This window comes from Chenopodium album, chromosome 7, assembly GCF_948465745.1.
Source record: "Chenopodium album chromosome 7, dcCheAlbu1.1, whole genome shotgun sequence".
In the NCBI taxonomy this organism is placed as follows: Eukaryota; Viridiplantae; Streptophyta; class Magnoliopsida; order Caryophyllales; family Amaranthaceae; genus Chenopodium; species Chenopodium album.
This window is the reverse complement of record NC_137840.1, coordinates 9,874,974-9,882,241: the sequence shown is the minus strand read 5'-3', so window position 1 is coordinate 9,882,241 and position 7,268 is coordinate 9,874,974. Positions and strand designations below refer to the sequence as shown.

Sequence of the window (7,268 nt, the reverse complement as noted above, 5' to 3'; positions counted from 1 at the left end):
AGCGCCAGACGACAGAGCTATTGCCAGGCGCCACACTCCACAGAGTGGCGCTACATTTTAGACTTTGGCGCCATTGCTGGAGCTTCAATTTGAAACTGTTTTCGGTGTTATTAATCAACAGGGGTATGCCTAAAGTCGTACTAGGTCAATTCTGATTAAAATATTAGACTTTATTTACTCAAATTAATTAATTAGGCAAAGTTCTTTTAAGTCATTAATTTATTTAATCTCAACACAAGTCAAACAAACGGTTAAGAAAATATAGTATAAGCACAACAAATAATGCACAATTAGTCAAGTAGGCACAATATGATGCAATGAGTTTGCAACTTAACCATGGCTCTAGTTCTCTAAAGTTCGGGATATGGGTTAGTCAATAGAGGGTCCATGGTTAATTGTCCGAATGCACCGCGCGGAAGCCTAACCGTGAAGGGTTGGCGCGAGTGGATGGGACACCGCGAGTTTTAGAAAAAACTCGATTCCATGGTTTGGTGAATTCAACATTCTCGGATGTACCCTTTGTTGCTTAAAGCGTTCAATCAGGTAGATGGAGCATGAATTCCCAGAGGGTTATGTCCATATGTAGAACACATATGGGTTTCAGAAAAGCGAGAAAAACTCAATCAGGAAGTAGGATCGAGCTAAAAATACGAAAGACTGGTCGAAATTAGAACGCTTTATTCTGATCGTATTCATGTGCGCTTTGTGACTAACATGCAATCAATAGGATTAACCCTAAACCTATTTATCTATGTTGGTTGAATATTAACGCACGAATAAATCTATTATTGGCGATCACTTGAATTATAATCAAATTAACCCTAAATAAGATTATTGATTATCTTATTAAGCGTGATTACAAGTACCAATTCCCATTAAACATGCATAAAAGGCGTGATCAAGCAATAACAATAAAATATCATCAAGCAACATAATAAAAATCAATATAATAATATATAATTATAAATATTAATAATAATCAAAAGAATTATAAAAATAATCATGAATCATGTTAAAGCATAATAATAATAGCAAGATCCTAGGCATGATACTAACAAGATTAATAACAAACCCTAGCATGTCACTAAACAATAAAAATTAAGCTTTAACCCTAACATGATACTAACATGAATATTAGGAAAGAAAATAGGAGGCATCGTAATTTTAATCATACTTGATATTAAATTTACCCTAGACATGATACTAGGAATATCATAATAACAACCTTAGCATGAACTCTATATCATAACATCAATAAAAATCATTAAAGCACTTACTTTGATGCATCGTACCTCTTTCTAATAACAAAATACTCACGTTAGTAACTTCAAGGAAAATATAAATCAACAATTAAATTAAATAATGGAAATTGAGATTTGGGACCAAACCCTCAGAAATTAAACCTTTCACGTCTAGGGCGAAGGCAACTTCGAATATGGCTAGATGTTTCTAAGTCTAATGAATGCGGAATTTTTATATTTGAGAGAAGGCTAGTTTAGAAAAGAGAGAGAGAGACTAATCAAGAAAACTTGATGAGAGTTGGTGAATCAAAATGGAGTTTTTAACACGTTATTTATAGAGAAAATCAGCCAAAAAGATAAAACATCAAAAACAGAGTTCAGACGCAAAAAACTAAGTTAGCGCCAAACACTGGCCTTGGCGCCATATGCTAAGGCTAGCGCTAGGCGCCAAGTGTAGCGTCAGGCGCTACAGCTGGCGTTTGGCGCTGATTCAGAAATTCACGCGTTTTCTTAAAATCAGATAAAAATTGTTGTATAGGAGGATAAAATCGTATTTTCCTCAAAAACGTTCTTTGATTCTAAATAAAACTCTAAAAAGTCAAAAGTCAATTTATCAATGCTAATTGAATTAGGAATGAAAAGAACCTTCTAGAAGAATCTAGAAGACAAAAACCATTCCTAACTGCATTAGGAATGATAAATCTATATTAGGCCCTCCTCTAGATCATTGGGCCGCATATAAAGCTCAAACCGGGCCCAGTTCAGTATTTTTGCCATAACTTCCTCAATATTCATCGGAATTGGGCTTATAATATATTGTTGGAAAGCTCTTTTCAAGCCCTATCCAATTACACTACTATTGGACCCATATCATGGACCAACCAAACTGGATTGGCTTTTTTTTAAAATAGGTTTTTGAAAAACAGAGAGAAGAGAAAAGAAATTAAAACTATCCGCAACACTAAACTTTCCACACTTTCACTTCATTCGATTATGATTCGACGTGAAAGGTACTCATCACTGGGTTTGGTTTTGGGGAGACACAAATGGGTGTCTACAATAACCAATAGGCCAAAAAAATTAAAGTAGATATATAAAATGCGTTATATCATTTTATTAAGTTAAATGTGATAAATCATAACATCGATTAATAAGATAACTAGTCTTTCAACAAAAAATTAAGCCTAAAAACCTTAGCCCATTGTTCTCGAATCTCATCCAATTCTACATCGTTGTAGGCTGCAAGTCTTGCCAAATACTCCTGGAAAAAAAAAATACGTGTATATATATTTTACTTTATAAAAATAAAACAACAACCAAAACTCGTAATATATCTCATCACTAAGCTAACCTCTTTCAAATTACCCTTGCAATCGCTATGGAAAGATACAATCTCATACATATATCTCATCACATAATAAGCACATTCGGTACCACCACATTGTTGAGCACACTAATTCAAATGAACATAGTATAATTATTTAATATATTAGATAATACTTTCATTACTAATAGAACGAAAGAGCAAAAAATATACGCTTACCTCCATTTTTATGTGTAGTAATTGTGGCTTACTCGTTTTGAAAGCATTTCTTTTATGGTGTGACCTATATACATTGTATGGTCTAAGAAAAAAATCATAAAAATCATTAGATTAAACTAATGAAAAATAACTTTGAATCACATGCATATGAAGACGTAGTGCTAGGAATGTTGTGTACTAACATCTTCATTACTTTGGACAACTCTGAGTTTCGAGCGTTCGGAGGTGATTGAATAACAAAATCAAACTCATACACAAGACTCATACGCAAATCAATCACATAGAGTACCCAATGATTCCTACATTTCAATAAACTTGTTTGTATTATTCACATAATTAAAATAATAAAATTATGAAAAAGTCAAGATTTCAAGGAACGGTAGTACATACGCTTCCATATATGGAGCCAAAATGAATTTGCATTTTGCATCCTTTTTCCTTAATTTAGTAAGAAAAGCATTTTTCAAATACATTTGGACTTCAAGGAAATCTTTCTTGATTTTAGCTGCAGAAATTTTTTGGGGGCACAAGAATTTGATTTTAGTATTCTGAAATAATGAGATATGCTCTTCAATTAAGTACCTGCATTTTACAGAAAAATAAATAAATAATAAGTATAATAAATGGATCTAATGAATAAAATATATTTCATAGTGAAACAAATTCAAATAACTTAAATGAATGTTAGTATTTACAATGTGTAGACATGGATTAATGAAATATTCGCCCATGCTCCTCGTAGTAATTCAGAGACATCATCACTAGTAACATAAATTTGTGTGTCTTCCTTTTGATAAAACAATGGAGCCTTCAATGGAATTGTCGTAGTATCATAATCTCCACTTCCTGAAGTCATGCAATAATACAACATAGAACACTGTTCACCAAGACTCTCAACAATATTTTCCAGAATAGTTATGCCTTTGCCTTTAATAGTTGAATGCTCTAAGTTAATAGGTCCGCAACTATCAACTTTCTCTTTGGTTTGCACCAATTCATTATCCGTCTTTTTTGCCAAAGTCATAACCTTCAAGAAAAGAAAAATATTAATATAATTCAGTTACAAATATCTTAGATCATTATGTAGCATATCAATGAATTACCTCATCTGTAAAAAAGACTAAATCTGCCGGCCACCCCAAAAATAACCTTTCGCCTCACCCAACTTAGTGATACCATCATCAGTCTCTTCTGGGAGATTTAGGTGAGAATAATCACTGTAAACATGGTCAACACTAACTCTATAGATGTCACGGTTCATTTTCTTTTTATGAATCACTCCACTAGGACAAGGTTCTGCCGTTCCATCGGCCACAATCAATGAGTTCCCACTGAACTCATTAACTAAAGCAAGACGACATTTAGTTGGGACCTACATAATTGATCATGTCATAAGAAACATGAAAGCATAATCTACAGTTAACAACTAATAAGTATGAGAAATAAAAGCAGGTAAGATTCTATTAACAAACCAATGAAGAATTACAAACAGCTATAGGCCTATTTACCACTCCGCACACACACACACAGACAGTGGTAAATGAAAACCTGAGCAAAATTCACAGTATGATGTATTTGCAGCACACACACACACACACACACACACACACATATATATATATATATCACAAAGCAAGAGGAATGAATGAAGAAAATCAACACATTTTCAAGGATATTAGCATTTCACATATACTTTCCCGTCCCAATAATAAGGAAACCATAACACGCTCTATAAACACACACGACAGCTAGCATGACTCTCAACAGCACTTTTGTTCAAAGCTCTCTCCAACCTAGTTTCGAAAGGAGTAGAATGCTAGTTCACCCTGTTATCCTGCAATATTGTAGAATACATGAAGTACCCTGAGAATTTTATATGTGGATAAATTGTTGTATATTCTCCAAGGGAGGTAAATAACTGACAGAATCATATTTGTATCCTTAACTAACTCAATACAACCTCATCAATCCATATATTTTCCCTTATATAAAATTAAAACCCACGTGTTTATAAAATAAGTTATGAGTTTCAGCTCTGAAATCGGTTCTGAATTTCAGCTCTGAAATCAGTTCTAAATTTCAGCTCTGATTTTCAGTTCTAAATTTGAGCTCTCATTCCCTCCCCTCTATGAACCTTTTTGGGATTTACTTAATAAAATACTATGGTATTGATGTTAAAGTGTGATAGTCTGAAACAGTGGCGGAGAAAGCAATATATCCTACTTTGCTGATAAATGTCAACACTTCTAGCTTTCGAAATCAGTTCTGATAAATGTCTGAGTTATGTCTCACTAAACTCTACCATATGCTCATTATCTTATTGGATATTTTATGTCTCACTATACTATACAAAGTAGTGTTTCATATTTTAATTGTAATCTTGGCCTTTATATTCTGTGAAGAACGAACAACAAAGCAAAAGGATGAAATTCAGCCACTTGATACACACATTAGCATGACTATTAGACCAAGATAAGTAACAAGCAGCTACAATTACAACACACCAATAACCACAACAGCCTATGCATCTTAAACTGGTCTATGCATCTTATATTGATCGGCTTAAAGGGACTTGAAATATAATTCATATTAGGCTGGCCTCTTTCTCTATTACTTATAACCGACATAGAAAAGGGGTGAAGTTGCTATTACTTGTTGTAGTCGAATAATTGATACTGGGCTACTGGCAGCAGCCAATTTTAAAGCTTGGCAGCAACTAAATACCATGCTAGTATAAAAATGTGCTTTTAAAAGACAATTTTTAATAGACCATTATTAAACGATTTAGACAATGATACTAGCCTTTTTGTTTGATAGGAATGAACTAAAACTCAACCCCTCTAGAACTTCTACATGTAAACTTGATACCTCAATTTTGCTATACCATTGTGATTTTAACCATTGTAAAATCATACTTACCCCTACTACTCTTCAGCTCATTAATAAAACTGAGGATTCTCACATAACTCAACGGCTCAACCTGATTGTAGGATTCACACAAACAATTAAATCAAACAAACCAACCAAAAAGCCTAAGATCATAATCTAAACGAAGCATAATGCATAATTTTCATGGAATCCATATAAACTTCTTAAGAGTTCTATAACTAAAATCGCTTATAGCTTAATTTAAGTGTACTACCACATGCATATATGACTTCAAATAAGAATCAAATTTCCCATCCTAATCCTTTCTTTCTTGCCAATAATAGCGTTCAACACAACAACAACCACATCAGCGTTCAACATAGAAGCAATAACAATAACAAAAACAGCAGCATTCTCAATGTAACGGTAATCTCAATTAACTTGCACACACAAATTTACACACGCTTTAAAGAGAAAAACAGAAGCCTGACATACTCGGCTAGTGTACACCAATTAGAACCTTTATCGATTAAACAGCAGCCTGACATACTCGACTAGTGTACCCCAATTAGACATGCATGTACTCTAACAGCAAGAAACACTGCTATTAGATTAAAGTTCAACATCCCAAGACAATAATGTTTGCAATATACCAAAGTATATTGTTGGTCTGGAATGTCTGGCAGAGCTATACTATCCCACTAATAAATCCTTATAGTCACATATTATTTCACCACCAAAATTCAAATTAGTAGTTTAGACAAAGAGATAGATGTATTAATAGATCAAAGTGATTGATTCAATACAAGATTTACACACACAGTATCTCTCTCTCTCTCTCTCTCTCTCTCTCTCTCTCTCTCACACACACACACACACAGTCGCACACAAACAAAGCAGTTCACAAACAATAATCGTTTCTTAATTTTTTTTTGTTCGAAATTATTCATCTAAACCTAATTTCCTTGGTTTTTAATAATATAATAATTTCATTAAAAATTAATCAAGTAATTGAAAACAACAACAATCAATTCGAATTTACATGTAAAAACACTAATTCGAAAGTAAAATAACCCTAATTCAAACGGAACACATACCTCAAAACTTTGATAAAAATCTCCTAAAGCTGATCCCAAATTCGAACAAACCAAAACAACAATTAATGGAGTGAGATGCAGTGACAGAGAAGGAAGAGAGGCGAAGGAGAAGGAGGAGCAGTGAAGGGGTGAAGGAGGAGCAGTGAAGGGGGAGCGAAAGTACAGTGTTAGTTTTTTTTATTTTTGCGAATTTACCTGAGTAATAGCTACCTTAATTTTTTTTCTTTTTTTTTAACATTTAATCAAAATTTAAATGAAAATTACTTTTCAAAAAAAAAAATTTAATGAAAAATAAATAAAATTAAGAGAAAGTAAAAAACTGAAAACTAGAAACTTTCCTTCAACAAAAAAATAAAAAAAGAAAAAAAGAAAAAAAGAAAACTAGAAACTTAATATTTGTTGGTTTTAAAAAAACAAAAATTATTGTTAGACTTATTATTTATAACCATCGTTTGTAAGCTAGTTACAAAATTTTTGGTCAAATTTACTTTGACTTATTATTTGTAACTGGCGTTTGTA

At 32.8% G+C, this 7,268-nt stretch overlaps 1 long non-coding RNA gene across 1 annotated transcript; it reads right to left on the bottom strand.

Moving 5' to 3' along the window:
- Positions 1-3,401: 3,401 nt before the first annotated feature.
- On the bottom strand, positions 3,402-6,903 carry LOC145640894 (uncharacterized). Its single transcript, XR_014114997.1, has 3 exons — positions 6,750-6,903; positions 3,888-4,156; positions 3,402-3,811 (listed from the first exon to the last, which is right to left on the bottom strand). It is a non-coding gene; the product is annotated as an uncharacterized LOC145640894 (long non-coding RNA).
- Between the last annotated feature and the right edge of the window lie 365 nt (positions 6,904-7,268).